Consider the following 20,304-nt stretch of genomic DNA (forward strand, 5'->3'; position numbering starts at 1 on the left):
AAGGGCCCTCTGTTTTCAAAAGATGGTTCAGGACAACATTCATTTGGCTAGATGGTGAATACTTGAATTAGGAAGGAACAGCGCCAACTAAGACGATCACGCGAGGGAGAACGACACAGGAGAAGCGCCATATAAGACGATCACGAGAGGGAGAACGACACAGGACAAGCGCCTTAAAGATAAGCTGTCACATAAAAGAGGGCCCTGTGTTTTCGAAAGATGGTTCAGGACAACATTCATTTGGGCTAGATGGTGCATACTTCAATTAGGAAAGAACAGCGCCATCTAAGACGATCACGAGAGGGAGAACGACACAGGACAAGCGCCTCAAATATAAGCTGTCACATAACAAAGGGCCCTCTGTTTGCGAAGGGTGGTTCAGGACAACATTCATTTGGGCTAGATGGTGCATAATTGAATTAGGAAAGAACAGCGCCAACTAAGACGATCACGCGAGGAAGAACGACACAGGAGAAGCGCCATAAAGATAAGCTGTCACATAAAAAAGGGCCGTGTGTTTTCGAAAGATGGTTCAGGACAACATTCATTTGGGCTAGATGGTGCATACTTGAATTAGGAAAGAACAGCGCCAACTAAGACGATCACGCGAGGGAGAACGACACAGGAAAAGCGCCATAAAGATAAGCTGTCACATAAAAAAGGGCCCTGTGTTTTCGAAAGATGGTTCAGGACAACATTCATTTGGGCTAGATGGTGCATGCTTGAATTAGGAAAGAACAGCGCCATCTAAGACTATCACGAAAGGGAGAACGACACAGGAAAAACGCCATCAAAGACGATCACGAGAGGGAGAACGACACAGGACAAGCGCCCTAAAGATAAGCTGTCACATAAACAAGGGCCCTGTGTTTTCGAAAGATGGTTCAGGACCACATTCATTTGGGCTAGATGGTGCATACTTGAATTGGGAAGGAACAGAGCCAACTAAGACGATCACGCGACGGGGAACGACACAGGAGAAGCGCCCTAAAGATAAGCTGTCACATAAAAAAAGGCCCTGTGTTTTCGAAAGATGGTTCAGGACAACATTTATTTGGGCTAGATGGTGCATACTTGAATTAGGAAGGAACAGCGCCAACTAAGACGATCACGCGAGGGAGAACGACACAGGAGAAGCGCCATCTAAGACGATCACGAGAGGGAGAACGACACAGGACAAGCGCCCTGAAGATAAGCTGTCACATAAAAGAGCGCCCTGTGTTTTCGAACGATGGTTCAGGACAACATTCATTTGGGCTAGATGGTGCATACTTGAATTAGGAAAGAACAGCGCCATCTAAGACGATCGCGAGAGGGAGAACGACACAGGACAAGCGCCTTAAAGATAAGCTGTCACATAACAAAGGGCCCTGTGTTTGCGAAAGGTGGTTCAGGACAACATTCATTTGGGCTAGATGGTGCATACTTGAATTAGGAAAGAACAGCGCCAACTAAGACGGTCACGCGAGGGAGAACGACACAGGGCAAGCGCCATAAAGATAAGCTGTCACATAAAAAAGGGCCCTGTGTTTGCGAAAGATGGTTCAGGACAACATTAATTTGGGCTAGATGGTGCATACTTGAATTAGGAAAGGACAGCGCCAACTAAGACGATCACGCGAGGAAGAACGACACAGGAGAAGCGCCATAAAGATAAGCTGTCACAAAAAAAGGCCCTGTGTTTTCGAAAGATGGTTCAGGACAATATTCATTTGGGCTAGATAGTGCGTTCTTGAATTAGGAAAGAACAGCGCCAACTAAGACGATCACGCGAGGGAGAACGACACAGGAAAAGCGCCATAAAGATAAGCTGTCACATAAAAAGGGCCCTGTGTTTTCGAAAGATGGTTCAGGAGAATATTCATTTGGTCTAGATGGTGCATACTTGAATTAGGAAGGAACAGCGCCAACTAAGACGATCACGCGAGGGAGAACGACACAGGGCAAGCGCCATAAAGATAAGCTGTCACATAAAAAGGGCCCTCTGTTTTCAAAAGATGGTTCAGGACAACATTCATTTGGCTAGATGGTGAATACTTGAATTAGGAAGGAACAGCGCCAACTAAGACGATCACGCGAGGGAGAACGACACAGGAGAAGCGCCATATAAGACGATCACGAGAATGAGAACGACACAGGACAAGCGCCTTAAAGATAAGCTGTCACATAAAAGAGGACCCTTTGTTTTCGAAAGATGGTTCAGGACAACATTCATTTGGGCTAGATGGTGCATACTTCAATTAGGAAAGAACAGCGCCATCTAAGACGATCACGAGAGGGAGAACGACACAGGACAAGCGCCTCAAATATAAGCTGTCACATAACAAAGGGCCCTGTGTTTGCGAAGGGTGGTTCAGGACAACATTCATTTGGGCTAGATGGTGCATAATTGAATTAGGAAAGAACAGCGCCAACTAAGACGATCACGCGAGGAAGAACGACACAGGAGAAGCGCCATAAAGATAAGCTGTCACATAAAAAAGGGCCGTGTGTTTTCGAAAGATGGTTCAGGACAACATTCATTTGGGCTAGATGGTGCATACTTGAATTAGGAAAGAACAGCGCCAACTAAGACGATCACGCGAGGGAGAACGACACAGGAAAAGCGCCATAAAGATAAGCTGTCACATAAAAAAGGGCCCTGTGTTTTCGAAAGATGGTTCAGGACAACATTCATTTGGGCTAGATGGTGCATGCTTGAATTAGGAAAGAACAGCGTCATCTAAGACGATCACGAAAGGGAGAACGACACAGGAAAAACGCCATCAAAGACGATCACGAGAGGGAGAACGACACAGGACAAGCGCCCTAAAGATAAGCTGTCACATAAACAAGGGCCCTGTGTTTTCGAAAGATGGTTCAGGACCACATTCATTTGGGCTAGATGGTGCATACTTGAATTGGGAAGGAACAGAGCCAACTAAGACGATCACGCGACGGGGAACGACACAAGTGAAGCGCCATAAAGATAAGCTGTCACATAAAAAAGGGCCCTGTGTTTTCGAAAGATGGTTCAGGACAACATTCATTTGGGCTAGATGGTGCATACTTGAATTAGGAAGGAACAGCGCCAACTAAGACGATCACGCGAGGGAGAACGACACAGGAGAAGCGCCATCTAAGACGATCACGAGAGGGAGAACGACACAGGACAAGCGCCCTGAAGATAAGCTGTCACATAAAAGAGGGCCCTGTGTTTTCGAACGATGGTTCAGGACAACATTCATTTGGGCTAGATGGTGCATACTTGAATTGGGAAAGAACAGCGCCAACTAAGACGATCACGCGAGGGAGAACGACACAGGAAAAGCGCCATAAAGATAAGCTGTCACATAAAAAAGGGCCCTGTGTTTTCGAAAGATGGTTCAGGACAACATTCATTTGGGCTAGATGGTGCATGCTTGAATTAGGAAAGAACAGCGCCATCTAAGACGATCACGCGAGGGAGAACGACACAGGAAAAGCGCCATAAAGATAAGCTGTCACATAAAAAAGGGCCCTGTGTTTTCGAAAGATGGTTCAGGACAACATTCATTTGGGCTAGATGGTGCATACTTGAATTAGGAAAGAACAGCGCCAACTAAGACGATCACGCGAGGGAGAACGACACAGGAAAAGCGCCATAAAGATAAGCTGTCACATAAAAAGGGCCCTGTGTTTTCGAAAGATGGTTCAGGAGAATATTCATTTGGTCTAGATGGTGCATACTTGAATTAGGAAGGAACAGCGCCAACTAAGACGATCACGCGAGGGAGAACGACACAGGGCAAGCGCCATAAAGATAAGCTGTCACATAAAAAGGGCCCTCTGTTTTCAAAAGATGGTTCAGGACAACATTCATTTGGCTAGATGGTGAATACTTGAATTAGGAAGGAACAGCGCCAACTAAGACGATCACGCGAGGGAGAACGACACAGGAGAAGCGCCATATAAGACGATCACGAGAGGGAGAACGACACAGGACAAGCGCCTTAAAGATAAGCTGTCACATAAAAGAGGACCCTGTGTTTTCGAAAGATGGTTCAGGACAACATTCATTTGGGCTAGATGGTGCATACTTCAATTAGGAAAGAACAGCGCCATCTAAGACGATCACGAGAGGGAGAACGACACAGGACAAGCGCCTCAAATATAAGCTGTCACATAACAAAGGGCCCTGTGTTTGCGAAGGGTGGTTCAGGACAACATTCATTTGGGCTAGATGGTGCATACTTGAATTGGGAAGGAACAGAGCCAACTAAGACGATCACGCGACGGGGAACGACACAAGTGAAGCGCCATAAAGATAAGCTGTCATATAAAAAAGGGCCCTGTGTTTTCGAAAGATGGTTCAGGACAACATTCATTTGGGCTAGATGGTGCGTACTTGAATTAGGAAGGAACAGCGCCAACTAAGACGATCACGCGAGGGAGAACGACACAGGAGAAGCGCCATCTAAGACGATCACGAGAGGGAGAACGACACAGGACAAGCGCCCTGAAGATAAGCTGTCACATAAAAGAGGGCCCTGTGTTTTCGAACGATGGTTCAGGACAACATTCATTTGGGCTAGATGGTGCATACTTGAATTGGGAAAGAACAGCGCCAACTAAGACGATCACGCGAGGGAGAACGACACAGGAAAAGCGCCATAAAGATAAGCTGTCACATAAAAAAGGGCCCTGTGTTTTCGAAAGATGGTTCAGGACAACATTCATTTGGGCTAGATGGTGCATGCTTGAATTAGGAAAGAACAGCGCCATCTAAGACGATCACGCGAGGGAGAACGACACAGGACAAGCGCCATAAAGATAAGCTGTCACATAAAAAAGGGCCCTGTGTTTTCGAAAGATGGTTCAGGACAACATTCATTTGGGCTAGATGGTGCATACTTGAATTAGGAAAGAACAGCGCCAACTAAGGCGATCACGCGAGGGAGAACGACACAGGAAAAGCGCCATAAAGATAAGCTGTCACATAAAAAAGGGCCCTGTGTTTTCGAAAGATGGTTCAGGACAACATTCATTTGGGCTAGATGGTGCATGCTTGAATTAGGAAACAACAGCGCCATCTAAGACGATCACGAAAGGGAGAACGACACAGGAGAAACGCCATCTAAGACGATCACGAGAGGGAGAACGACATAGGACAAGCGCCCTAAAGATAAGCTGTCACATAAACAAGGGCCCTGTGTTTTCGAAAGATGGTTCAGGACAACATTCATTTGGGCTAGATGGTGCATACTTGAATTAGGAAGGAACAGAGCGAACTAAGACGATCACGCGACGGGGAACGACACAGGTGAAGCGCCATAAAGATAAGCTGTCACATAAAAAAGGGCCCTGTGTTTTTGAAAGATGGTTCAGGACAACATTCATTTGGGCTAGATGGTGCATACTTGAATTAGGAAGGAACAGCGCCAACTAAGACGATCACGCGAGGGAGAACGACACAGGAGAAGCGCCATCTAAGACGATCACGAGAGGGAGAACGACACAGGACAAGCGCCCTAAAAATAAGCTGTCACGTAAAAGAGGGCCCTGTGTTTTGGAAAGATGGTTCAGGACAACAGTCATTTGGGCTAGATGGTGCATGCTTGAATTAGGAAAGAACAGCGCCATCTAAGACGATCACGAGAGGGAGAACGACACAGGACAAGCGCCATAAAGATAAGCTGTCACATAAAAAAAGGCCCTGTGTTTTCGAAAGATAGTTCAGGACAACATTCATTTGGGCTAGATCTTGCATACTTGAATTAAGAAGGAACAGCGCCATCTAAGACGATCACGAGAGGGAGAAAGACACAGGACAAGCGATTTAAAGATAAGCTGTCACATAAAAAGGGCCCTGTGTTTGCGAAAGATGGTTCAGGACAACATTAATTTGGGCTAGATGGTGCATACTTGAATTGGGAAAGAACAGCGCCAACTAAGACGATCACGCGAGGAAGAACGACACAGGAGAAGCGCCACAAAGATAAGCTGTCACAAAAAAGGCCCTGTGTTTTCGAAAGATGGTTCAGGACAACATTCATTTGGGCTAGATGGTGCATACTTGAATTAGGAAAGAACAGCGCCAAATAAGACGATCACGCGAGGGAGAACGACACAGGAAAAGCGCCATAAAGATAAGCTGTCACATAAAAAAGGGCCCTGTGTTTTCGAAAGATGGTTCAGGACAACATTCATTTGGGCTAGATGGTGCATACTTGAATTAGGAAAGAACAGCGCCAACTAAGACGATCACGCGAGGGAGAACGACACAGGAAAAGCGCCATAAAGATAAGCTGTCACATAAATAAGGGCCCTGTGTTTTCGAAAGATGGTTCAGGACAACATTCATTTGGGCTAGATGGTGCATGCTTGAATTAGGAAAGAACAGCGCCATCTAAGACGATCACGAAAGGGAGAACGACACAGGAAAAACGCCATCAAAGACGATCACGAGAGGGAGAACGACACAGGACAAGCGCCCTAAAGATAAGCTGTCACATAAACAAGGGCCCTGTGTTTTCGAAAGATGGTTCAGGACCACATTCATTTGGGCTAGATGGTGCATACTTGAATTGGGAAGGAACAGAGCCAACTAAGACGATCACGCGACGGGGAACGACACAAGTGAAGCGCCATAAAGATAAGCTGTCACATAAAAAAGGGCCCTGTGTTTTCGAAAGATGGTTCAGGACAACATTCATTTGGGCTAGATGGTGCATACTTGAATTAGGAAGGAACAGCGCCAACTAAGACGATCACGCGAGGGAGAACGACACAGGAGAAGCGCCATCTAAGACGATCACGAGAGGGAGAACGACACAGGACAAGCGCCCTGAAGATAAGCTGTCACATAAAAGAGGGCCCTGTGTTTTCGAACGATGGTTCAGGACAACATTCATTTGGGCTAGATGGTGCATACTTGAATTGGGAAAGAACAGCGCCAACTAAGACGATCACGCGAGGGAGAACGACACAGGAAAAGCGCCATAAAGATAAGCTGTCACATAAAAGGGCCCTGTGTTTTCGAAAGATGGTTCAGGACAACATTCATTTGGGCTAGATGGTGCATGCTTGAATTAGGAAAGAACAGCGCCATCTAAGACGATCACGCGAGGGAGAACGACACAGGAAAAGCGCCATAAAGATAAGCTGTCACATAAAAAAGGGCCCTGTGTTTTCGAAAGATGGTTCAGGACAACATTCATTTGGGCTAGATGGTGCATACTTGAATTAGGAAAGAACAGCGCCAACTAAGACGATCACGCGAGGGAGAACGACACAGGAAAAGCGCCATAAAGATAAGCTGTCACATAAAAAAGGGCCCTGTGTTTTCGAAAGATGGTTCAGGACAACATTCATTTGGGCTAGATGGTGCATGCTTGAATTAGGAAAGAACAGCGCCATCTAAGGCGATCACGAGAGGGAGAACGACACAGGACAAGCGCCATAAAGATAAGCTGTCACATAAAAAAGGGCCCTGTGTTTTCGAAAGATGGTTCTGGACAACATTCATTTGGGCTAGATGGTGCGCACTTGAATTAGGAAAGAACAGCGCCAACTAAGGCGATCACGCGAGGGAGAACGACACAGGAAAAGCGCCATAAAGATAAGCTGTCACATAAAAAAGGGCCCTGTGTTTTCGAAAGATGGTTCAGGACAACATTCATTTGGGCTAGATGGTGCATGCTTGAATTAGGAAAGAACAGCGCCATCTAAGGCGATCACGAGAGGGAGAACGACACAGGAAAAGCGCCATAAAGATAAGCTGTCACATAAAAAAGGGCCCTGTGTTTTCGAAAGATGGTTCAGGACAACATTCATTTGGGCTAGATGGTGCATACTTGAATTAGGAAAGAACAGCGCCAACTAAGACGATCACGCGAGGGAGAACGACACAGGAAAAGCGCCATAAAGATAAGCTGTCACATAAAAAAGGGCCCTGTGTTTTCGAAAGATGGTTCAGGACAACATTCATTTGGGCTAGATGGTGCATGCTTGAATTAGGAAACAACAGCGCCATCTAAGACGATCACGAAAGGGAGAACGACACAGGAGAAGCGCCATCTAAGACGATCACGAGAGGGAGAACGACACAGGACAAGCGCCCTAAAAATAAGCTGTCACATAAAAGAGGGCCCTGTGTTTTCGAACGATGGTTCAGGACAACATTCATTTGGGCTAGATGGTGCATACTTGAATTAGGAAAGAACAGCGCCATCTAAGACGATCACGAGAGGGAGAACGACACAGGACAAGCGCCCTAAAGATAAGCTGTCACATAAAAAAGGGCCCTGTGTTTTGGAAAGATGGTTCAGGACAACAGTCATTTGGGCTAGATGGTGCATGCTTGAATTAGGAAAGAACAGCGCCATCTAAGACGATCACGAGAGGGAGAACGACACAGGACAAGCGCCATAAAGATAAGCTGTCACATAAAAAAAGGCCCTGTGTTTTCGAAAGATAGTTCAGGACAACATTCATTTGGGCTAGATCTTGCATACTTGAATTAAGAAGGAACAGCGCCATCTATGACGATCACGAGAGGGAGAAAGACACAGGACAAGCGATTTAAAGATAAGCTGTCACATAAAAAGGGCCCTGTGTTTGCGAAAGATGGTTCAGGACAACATTAATTTGGGCTAGATGGTGCGTACTTGAATTGGGAAAGAACAGCGCCAACTAAGACGATCACGCGAGGAAGAACGACACAGGAGAAGCGCCACAAAGATAAGCTGTCACAAAAAAGGCCCTGTGTTTTCGAAAGATGGTTCAGGACAACATTCATTTGGGCTAGATGGTGCATACTTGAATTAGGAAAGAACAGCGCCAACTAAGACGATCACGCGAGGGAGAACGACACAGGAAAAGCGCCATAAAGATAAGCTGTCACATAAAAAAGGGCCCTGTGTTTTCGAAAGATGGTTCAGGACAACATTCATTTGGGCTAGATGGTGCATGCTTGAATTAGGAAAGAACAGCGCCATCTAAGACGATCACGAAAGGGAGAACGACACAGGAAAAACGCCATCAAAGACGATCACGAGAGGGAGAACGACACAGGACAAGCGCCCTAAAGATAAGCTGTCACATAAACAAGGGCCCTGTGTTTTCGAAAGATGGTTCAGGACCACATTAATTTGGGCTAGATGGTGCATACTTGAATTGGGAAGGAACAGAGCCAACTAAGACGATCACGCGACGGGGAACGACACAAGTGAAGCGCCATAAAGATAAGCTGTCACATAAAAAAGGGCCCTGTGTTTTCGAAAGATGGTTCAGGACAACATTCATTTGGGCTAGATGGTGCATACTTGAATTAGGAAGGAACAGCGCCAACTAAGACAATCACGCGAGGGAGAACGACACAGGAGAAGCGCCATCTAAGACGATCACGAGAGGGAGAACGACACAGGACAAGCGCCCTGAAGATAAGCTGTCACATAAAAGAGGGCCCTGTGTTTTCGAACGATGGTTCAGAACAACATTCATTTGGGCTAGATGGTGCATACTTGAATTGGGAAAGAACAGCGCCAACTAAGACGATCACGCGAGGGAGAACGACACAGGAAAAGCGCCATAAAGATAAGCTGTCACATAAAAAAGGGCCCTGTGTTTTCGAAAGATGGTTCAGGACAACATTCATTTGGGCTAGATGGTGCATGCTTGAATTAGGAAAGAACTGCGCCATCTAAGACGATCACGCGAGGGAGAACGACACAGGAAAAGCGCCATAAAGATAAGCTGTCACATAAAAAAGGGCCCTGTGTTTTCGAAAGATGGTTCAGGACAACATTCATTTGGGCTAGATGGTGCATACTTGAATTAGGAAAGAACAGCGCCAACTAAGACGATCACGCGAGGGAGAACGACACAGGAAAAGCGCCATAAAGATAAGCTGTCACATAAAAAAGGGCCCTGTGTTTTCGAAAGATGGTTCAGGACAACATTCATTTGGGCTAGATGGTGCATGCTTGAATTAGGAAACAACAGCGCCATCTAAGACGATCACGAAAGGGAGAACGACACAGGAGAAACGCCATCTAAGACGATCACGAGAGGGAGAACGACATAGGACAAGCGCCCTAAAGATAAGCTGTCACATAAACAAGGGCCCTGTGTTTTCGAAAGATGGTTCAGGACAACATTCATTTGGGCTAGATGGTGCATACTTGAATTAGGAAGGAACAGAGCGAACTAAGACGATCACGCGACGGGGAACGACACAGGTGAAGCGCCATAAAGATAAGCTGTCACATAAAAAAGGGCCCTGTGTTTTTGAAAGATGGTTCAGGACAACATTCATTTGGGCTAGATGGTGCATACTTGAATTAGGAAGGAACAGCGCCAACTAAGACGATCACGCGAGGGAGAACGACACAGGAGAAGCGCCATCTAAGACGATCACGAGAGGGAGAACGACACAGGACAAGCGCCCTAAAAATAAGCTGTCACATAAAAGAGGGCCCTGTGTTTTCGAACGATGGTTCAGGACAACATTCATTTGGGCTAGATGGTGCATACTTGAATTAGGAAAGAACAGCGCCATCTAAGACGATCACGAGAGGGAGAACGACACAGGACAAGCGCCCTAAAGATAAGCTGTCACATAAAAAAGGGCCCTGTGTTTTGGAAAGATGGTTCAGGACAACAGTCATTTGGGCTAGATGGTGCATGCTTGAATTAGGAAAGAACAGCGCCATCTAAGACGATCACGAGAGGGAGAACGACACAGGACAAGCGCCATAAAAATAAGCTGTCACATAAAAAAAGGCCCTGTGTTTTCGAAAGATAGTTCAGGACAACATTCATTTGGGCTAGATCTTGCATACTTGAATTAAGAAGGAACAGCGCCATCTATGACGATCACGAGAGGGAGAAAGACACAGGACAAGCGATTTAAAGATAAGCTGTCACATAAAAAGGGCCCTGTGTTTGCGAAAGATGGTTCAGGACAACATTAATTTGGGCTAGATGGTGCGTACTTGAATTGGGAAAGAACAGCGCCAACTAAGACGATCACGCGAGGAAGAACGACACAGGAGAAGCGCCACAAAGATAAGCTGTCACAAAAAAGGCCCTGTGTTTTCGAAAGATGGTTCAGGACAACATTCATTTGGGCTAGATGGTGCATACTTGAATTAGGAAAGAACAGCGCCAAATAAGACGATCACGCGAGGGAGAACGACACAGGAAAAGCGCCATAAAGATAAGCTGTCACATAAAAAAGGGCCCTGTGTTTTCGAAAGATGGTTCAGGACAACATTCATTTGGGCTAGATGGTGCATACTTGAATTAGGAAAGAACAGCGCCAACTAAGACGATCACGCGAGGGAGAACGACACAGGAAAAGCGCCATAAAGATAAGCTGTCACATAAAAAAGGGCCCTGTGTTTTCGAAAGATGGTCCAGGAAAACATTCATTTGGGCTAGATGGTGCATGCTTGAATTAGGAAAGAACAGCGCCATCTAAGACGATCACGAAAGGGAGAACGACACAGGAAAAACGCCATCAAAGACGATCACGAGAGGGAGAACGACACAGGACAAGCGCCCTAAAGATAAGCTGTCACATAAACAAGGGCCCTGTGTTTTCGAAAGATGGTTCAGGACAACATTCATTTGGGCTAGATGGTGCATACTTGAATTGGGAAGGAACAGAGCCAACTAAGACGATCCCGCGACGGGGAACGACACAGGTGAAGCGCCCTAAAGATAAGCTGTCACATAAAAAAGGGCCCTGTGTTTTCGAAAGATGGTTCAGGACAACATTCATTTGGGCTAGATGGTGCATACTTGAATTAGGAAGGAACAGCGCCAACTAAGACGATCACGCGAGGGAGAACGACACAGGAGAAGCGCCATCTAAGACGATCACGAGAGGGAGAACGACACAGGACAAGCGCCCTGAAGATAAGCTGTCACATAAAAGAGCGCCCTGTGTTTTCGAACGATGGTTCAGGACAACATTCATTTGGGCTAGATGGTGCATACTTGAATTAGGAAAGAACAGCGCCATCTAAGACGATCACGAGAGGGAGAACGACACAGGACAAGCGCCTTAAAGATAAGCTGTCACATAACAAAGGGCCCTGTGTTTGCGAAAGGTGGTTCAGGACAACATTCATTTGGGCTAGATGGTGCATACTTGAATTAGGAAAGAACAGCGCCAACTAAGACGATCCCGCGAGGGAGAACGACACAGGGCAAGCGCCATAAAGATAAGCTGTCACATAAAAAAGGGCCCTGTGTTTGCGAAAGATGGTTCAGGACAACATTAATTTGGGCTAGATGGTGCATACTTGAATTAGGAAAGGACAGCGCCAACTAAGACGATCACACGAGGAAGAACGACACAGGACAAGCGATTTAAAGATAAGCTGTCACATAAAAAGGGCCCTGTGTTTGCGAAAGATGGTTCAGGACAACATTAATTTGGGCTAGATGGTGCATACTTGAATTGGGAAAGAACAGCGCCAACTAAGACGATCACGCGAGGAAGAACGACACAGGAGAAGCGCCACAAAGATAAGCTGTCACAAAAAAGGCCCTGTGTTTTCGAAAGATGGTTCAGGACAACATTCATTTGGGCTAGATGGTGCATACTTGAATTAGGAAAGAACAGCGCCAAATAAGACGATCACGCGAGGGAGAACGACACAGGAAAAGCGCCATAAAGATAAGCTGTCACATAAAAAAGGGCCCTGTGTTTTCGAAAGATGGTTCAGGACAACATTCATTTGGGCTAGATGGTGCATACTTGAATTAGGAAAGAACAGCGCCAACTAAGACGATCACGCGAGGGAGAACGACACAGGAAAAGCGCCATAAAGATAAGCTGTCACATAAAAAAGGGCCCTGTGTTTTCGAAAGATGGTTCAGGACAACATTCATTTGGGCTAGATGGTGCATGCTTGAATTAGGAAAGAACAGCGCCATCTAAGACGATCACGAAAGGGAGAACGACACAGGAAAAACGCCATCAAAGACGATCACGAGAGGGAGAACGACACAGGACAAGCGCCCTAAAGATAAGCTGTCACATAAACAAGGGCCCTGTGTTTTCGAAAGATGGTTCAGGACCACATTCATTTGGGCTAGATGGTGCATACTTGAATTGGGAAGGAACAGAGCCAACTAAGACGATCACGCGACGGGGAACGACACAAGTGAAGCGCCATAAAGATAAGCTGTCACATAGAAAAGGGCCCTGTGTTTTCGAAAGATGGTTCAGGACAACATTCATTTGGGCTAGATGGTGCATACTTGAATTAGGAAGGAACAGCGCCAACTAAGACGATCACGCGAGGGAGAACGACACAGGAGAAGCGCCATCTAAGACGATCACGAGAGGGAGAACGACACAGGACAAGCGCCCTGAAGATAAGCTGTCACATAAAAGAGGGCCCTGTGTTTTCGAACGATGGTTCAGGACAACATTCATTTGGGCTAGATGGTGCATACTTGAATTGGGAAAGAACAGCGCCAACTAAGACGATCACGCGAGGGAGAACGACACAGGAAAAGCGCCATAAAGATAAGCTGTCACATAAAAAAGGGCCCTGTGTTTTCGAAAGATGGTTCAGGACAACATTCATTTGGGCTAGATGGTGCATGCTTGAATTAGGAAAGAACAGCGCCATCTAAGACGATCACGCGAGGGAGAACGACACAGGAAAAGCGCCATAAAGATAAGCTGTCACATAAAAAAGGGCCCTGTGTTTTCGAAAGATGGTTCAGGACAACATTCATTTGGGCTAGATGGTGCATACTTGAATTAGGAAAGAACAGCGCCAACTAAGACGATCACGCGAGGGAGAACGACACAGGAAAAGCGCCATAAAGATAAGCTGTCACATAAAAAAGGGCCCTGTGTTTTCGAAAGATGGTCCAGGAAAACATTCATTTGGGCTAGATGGTGCATGCTTGAATTAGGAAAGAACAGCGCCATCTAAGACGATCACGAAAGGGAGAACGACACAGGAAAAACGCCATCAAAGACGATCACGAGAGGGAGAACGACACAGGACAAGCGCCCTAAAGATAAGCTGTCACATAAACAAGGGCCCTGTGTTTTCGAAAGATGGTTCAGGACAACATTCATTTGGGCTAGATGGTGCATACTTGAATTGGGAAGGAACAGAGCCAACTAAGACGATCCCGCGACGGGGAACGACACAGGTGAAGCGCCCTAAAGATAAGCTGTCACATAAAAAAGGGCCCTGTGTTTTCGAAAGATGGTTCAGGACAACATTCATTTGGGCTAGATGGTGCATACTTGAATTAGGAAGGAACAGCGCCAACTAAGACGATCACGCGAGGGAGAACGACACAGGAGAAGCGCCATCTAAGACGATCACGAGAGGGAGAACGACACAGGACAAGCGCCCTGAAGATAAGCTGTCACATAAAAGAGCGCCCTGTGTTTTCGAACGATGGTTCAGGACAACATTCATTTGGGCTAGATGGTGCATACTTGAATTAGGAAAGAACAGCGCCATCTAAGACGATCACGAGAGGGAGAACGACACAGGACAAGCGCCTTAAAGATAAGCTGTCACATAACAAAGGGCCCTGTGTTTGCGAAAGGTGGTTCAGGACAACATTCATTTGGGCTAGATGGTGCATACTTGAATTAGGAAAGAACAGCGCCAACTAAGACGATCCCGCGAGGGAGAACGACACAGGGCAAGCGCCATAAAGATAAGCTGTCACATAAAAAAGGGCCCTGTGTTTGCGAAAGATGGTTCAGGACAACATTAATTTGGGCTAGATGGTGCATACTTGAATTAGGAAAGGACAGCGCCAACTAAGACGATCACACGAGGAAGAACGACACAGGACAAGCGATTTAAAGATAAGCTGTCACATAAAAAGGGCCCTGTGTTTGCGAAAGATGGTTCAGGACAACATTAATTTGGGCTAGATGGTGCATACTTGAATTGGGAAAGAACAGCGCCAACTAAGACGATCACGCGAGGAAGAACGACACAGGAGAAGCGCCACAAAGATAAGCTGTCACAAAAAAGGCCCTGTGTTTTCGAAAGATGGTTCAGGACAACATTCATTTGGGCTAGATGGTGCATACTTGAATTAGGAAAGAACAGCGCCAAATAAGACGATCACGCGAGGGAGAACGACACAGGAAAAGCGCCATAAAGATAAGCTGTCACATAAAAAAGGGCCCTGTGTTTTCGAAAGATGGTTCAGGACAACATTCATTTGGGCTAGATGGTGCATACTTGAATTAGGAAAGAACAGCGCCAACTAAGACGATCACGCGAGGGAGAACGACACAGGAAAAGCGCCATAAAGATAAGCTGTCACATAAAAAAGGGCCCTGTGTTTTCGAAAGATGGTTCAGGACAACATTCATTTGGGCTAGATGGTGCATGCTTGAATTAGGAAAGAACAGCGCCATCTAAGACGATCACGAAAGGGAGAACGACACAGGAAAAACGCCATCAAAGACGATCACGAGAGGGAGAACGACACAGGACAAGCGCCCTAAAGATAAGCTGTCACATAAACAAGGGCCCTGTGTTTTCGAAAGATGGTTCAGGACCACATTCATTTGGGCTAGATGGTGCATACTTGAATTGGGAAGGAACAGAGCCAACTAAGACGATCACGCGACGGGGAACGACACAAGTGAAGCGCCATAAAGATAAGCTGTCACATAGAAAAGGGCCCTGTGTTTTCGAAAGATGGTTCAGGACAACATTCATTTGGGCTAGATGGTGCATACTTGAATTAGGAAGGAACAGCGCCAACTAAGACGATCACGCGAGGGAGAACGACACAGGAGAAGCGCCATCTAAGACGATCACGAGAGGGAGAACGACACAGGACAAGCGCCCTGAAGATAAGCTGTCACATAAAAGAGGGCCCTGTGTTTTCGAACGATGGTTCAGGACAACATTCATTTGGGCTAGATGGTGCATACTTGAATTGGGAAAGAACAGCGCCAACTAAGACGATCACGCGAGGGAGAACGACACAGGAAAAGCGCCATAAAGATAAGCTGTCACATAAAAAAGGGCCCTGTGTTTTCGAAAGATGGTTCAGGACAACATTCATTTGGGCTAGATGGTGCATGCTTGAATTAGGAAAGAACAGCGCCATCTAAGACGATCACGCGAGGGAGAACGACACAGGAAAAGCGCCATAAAGATAAGCTGTCACATAAAAAAGGGCCCTGTGTTTTCGAAAGATGGTTCAGGACAACATTCATTTGGGCTAGATGGTGCATACTTGAATTAGGAAAGAACAGCGCCAACTAAGACGATCACGCGAGGGAGAACGACACAGGAAAAGCGCCATAAAGATAAGCTGTCACATAAAAAAGGGCCCTGTGTTTTCGAAAGATGGTTCAGGACAACATTCATTTGGGCTAGATGGTGCATGCTTGAATTAGGAAAGAACAGCGCCATCTAAGGCGATCACGAGAGGGAGAACGACACAGGACAAGCGCCATAAAGATAAGCTGTCACATAAAAAAGGGCCCTGTGTTTTCGAAAGATGGTTCTGGACAACATTCATTTGGGCTAGATGGTGCATACTTGAATTAGGAAAGAACAGCGCCAACTAAGGCGATCACGCGAGGGAGAACGACACAGGAAAAGCGCCATAAAGATAAGCTGTCACATAAAAAAGGGCCCTGTGTTTTCGAAAGATGGTTCAGGACAACATTCATTTGGGCTAGATGGTGCATGCTTGAATTAGGAAACAACAGCGCCATCTAAGACGATCACGAAAGGGAGAACGACACAGGAGAAACGCCATCTAAGACGATCACGAGAGGGAGAACGACATAGGACAAGCGCCCTAAAGATAAGCTGTCACATAAACAAGGGCCCTGTGTTTTCGAAAGATGGTTCAGGACAACATTCATTTGGGCTAGATGGTGCATACTTGAATTAGGAAGGAACAGAGCGAACTAAGACGATCACGCGACGGGGAACGACACAGGTGAAGCGCCATAAAGATAAGCTGTCACATAAAAAAGGGCCCTGTGTTTTTGAAAGATGGTTCAGGACAACATTCATTTGGGCTAGATGGTGCATACTTGAATTAGGAAGGAACAGCGCCAACTAAGACGATCACGCGAGGGAGAACGACACAGGAGAAGCGCCATCTAAGACGATCACGAGAGCGAGAACGACACAGGACAAGCGCCCTAAAAATAAGCTGTCACATAAAAGAGGGCCCTGTGTTTTCGAACGATGGTTCAGGACAACATTCATTTGGGCTAGATGGTGCATACTTGAATTAGGAAAGAACAGCGCCATCTAAGACGATCACGAGAGGGAGAACGACACAGGACAAGCGCCCTAAAGATAAGCTGTCACATAAAAAAGGGCCCTGTGTTTTGGAAAGATGGTTCAGGACAACAGTCATTTGGGCTAGATGGTGCATGCTTGAATTAGGAAAGAACAGCGCCATCTAAGACGATCACGAGAGGGAGAACGACACAGGACAAGCGCCATAAAGATAAGCTGTCACATAAAAAAAGGCCCTGTGTTTTCGAAAGATAGTTCAGGACAACATTCATTTGGGCTAGATCTTGCATACTTGAATTAAGAAGGAACAGCGCCATCTATGACGATCACGAGAGGGAGAAAGACACAGGACAAGCGATTTAAAGATAAGCTGTCACATAAAAAGGGCCCTGTGTTTGCGAAAGATGGTTCAGGACAACATTAATTTGGGCTAGATGGTGCGTACTTGAATTGGGAAAGAACAGCGCCAACTAAGACGATCACGCGAGGAAGAACGACACAGGAGAAGCGCCACAAAGATAAGCTGTCACAAAAAAGGCCCTGTGTTTTCGAAAGATGGTTCAGGACAACATTCATTTGGGCTAGATGGTGCATACTTGAATTAGGAAAGAACAGCGCCAAATAAGACGATCACGCGAGGGAGAACGACACAGGAAAAGCGCCATAAAGATAAGCTGTCACATAAAAAAGGGCCCTGTGTTTTCGAAAGATGGTTCAGGACAACATTCATTTGGGCTAGATGGTGCATACTTGAATTAGGAAAGAACAGCGCAAACTAAGACGATCACGCGAGGGAGAACGACACAGGAAAAGCGCCATAAAGATAAGCTGTCACATAAAAAAGGGCCCTGTGTTTTCGAAAGATGGTCCAGGAAAACATTCATTTGGGCTAGATGGTGCATGCTTGAATTAGGAAAGAACAGCGCCATCTAAGACGATCACGAAAGGGAGAACGACACAGGAAAAACGCCATCAAAGACGATCACGAGAGGGAGAACGACACAGGACAAGCGCCCTAAAGATAAGCTGTCACATAAACAAGGGCCCTGTGTTTTCGAAAGATGGTTCAGGATAACATTCATTTGGGCTAGATGGTGCATACTTGAATTGGGAAGGAACAGAGCCAACTAAGACGATCACGCGACGGGGAACGACACAGGTGAAGCGCCCTAAAGATAAGCTGTCACATAAAAAAGGGCCCTGTGTTTTCGAAAGATGGTTCAGGACAACATTCATTTGGGCTAGATGGTGCATACTTGAATTAGGAAGGAACAGCGCCAACTAAGACGATCACGCGAGGGAGAACGACACAGGAGAAGCGCCATCTAAGACGATCACGAGAGGGAGAACGACACAGCACAAGCGCCCTGAAGATAAGCTGTCACATAAAAGAGCGCCCTGTGTTTTCGAACGATGGTTCAGGACAACATTCATTTGGGCTAGATGGTGCATACTTGAATTAGGAAAGAACAGCGCCATCTAAGACGATCACGAGAGGGAGAACGACACAGGACAAGCGCCTTAAAGATAAGCTGTCACATAACAAAGGGCCCTGTGTTTGCGAAAGGTGGTTCAGGACAACATTCATTTGGGCTAGATGGTGCATACTTGAATTAGGAAAGAACAGCGCCAACTAAGACGACCCGCGAGGGAGAACGACACAGGGCAAGCGCCATAAAGATAAGCTGTCACATAAAAAAGGGCCCTGTGTTTGCGAAAGATGGTTCAGGACAACATTAATTTGGGCTAGATGGTGCATACTTGAATTAGGAAAGGACAGCGCCAACTAAGACGATCACACGAGGAAGAACGACACAGGAGAAGCGCCATAAAGATAAGCTGTCACAAAAAAAGGCCCTGTGTTTTCGAAAGATGGTTCAGGACAATATTCATTTGGGCTAGATAGTGCATACTTGAATTAGGAAAGAACAGCGCCAACTAAGACGATCACGCGAGGGAGAACGACACAGGAAAAGCGCCATAAAGATAAGCTGTCACATAAAAAGGGCCCTGTGTTTTCGAAAGATGGTTCAGGAGAACATTCATTTGGGCTAGATGGTGCATACTTGAATTAGGAAGGAACAGCGCCAACTAAGACGATCACGCGAGGGAGAACGACACAGGGCAAGCGCCATAAAGATAAGCTGTCACATAAAAGGGCCCTCTGTTTTCGAAAGATGGTTCAGGACAACATTCATTTGGCTAGATGGTGAATACTTGAATTAGGAAGGAACAGCGCCAAGTAAGACGATCACGCGAGGGAGAACGACACAGGAGAAGCGCCATATAAGACGATCACGAGAGGGAGAACGACGCAGGACAAGCGCCTTAAAGATAAGCTGTCACATAAAAGAGGGCCCTGTGTTTTCGAAAGATGGTTCAGGACAACATTCATTTGGGCTAGATGGTGCATACTTCAATTAGGAAAGAACAGCGCCATCTAAGACGATCACGAGAGGGAGAACGACACAGGACAAGCGCCTCAAATATAAGCTGTCACATAACAAAGGGCCCTGTGTTTGCGAAAGGTGGTTCAGGACAACATTCATTTGGGCTAGATGGTGCATAATTGAATTAGGAAAGAACAGCGCCAACTAAGACGATCACGCGAGGAAGAACGACACAGGAGAAGCGCCATAAAGGTAAGCTGTCACATAAAAAAGGGCCGTGTGTTTTCGAAAGATGGTTCAGGACAACATTCATTTGGGCTAGATGGTGCATACTTGAATTAGGAAAGAACAGCGCCAACTAAGACGATCACGCGACGGGGAACGACACAAGTGAAGCGCCATAAAGATAAGCTGTCACATAAAAAAGGGCCCTGTGTTTTCGAAAGATGGTTCAGGACAACATTCATTTGGGCTAGATGGTGCATACTTGAATTAGGAAGGAACAGCGCCAACTAAGACGATCACGCGAGGGAGAACGACACAGGAGAAGCGCCATCTAAGACGATCACGAGAGGGAGAACGACACAGGACAAGCGCCCTGAAGATAAGCTGTCACATAAAAGAGGGCCCTGTGTTTTCGAACGATGGTTCAGGACAACATT

The sequence above is a fragment of the Dermacentor andersoni genome, unplaced genomic scaffold (genome assembly GCF_023375885.2).
Source record: "Dermacentor andersoni unplaced genomic scaffold, qqDerAnde1_hic_scaffold ctg00000039.1, whole genome shotgun sequence".
NCBI lineage: Eukaryota > Metazoa > Arthropoda > Arachnida > Ixodida > Ixodidae > Dermacentor > Dermacentor andersoni.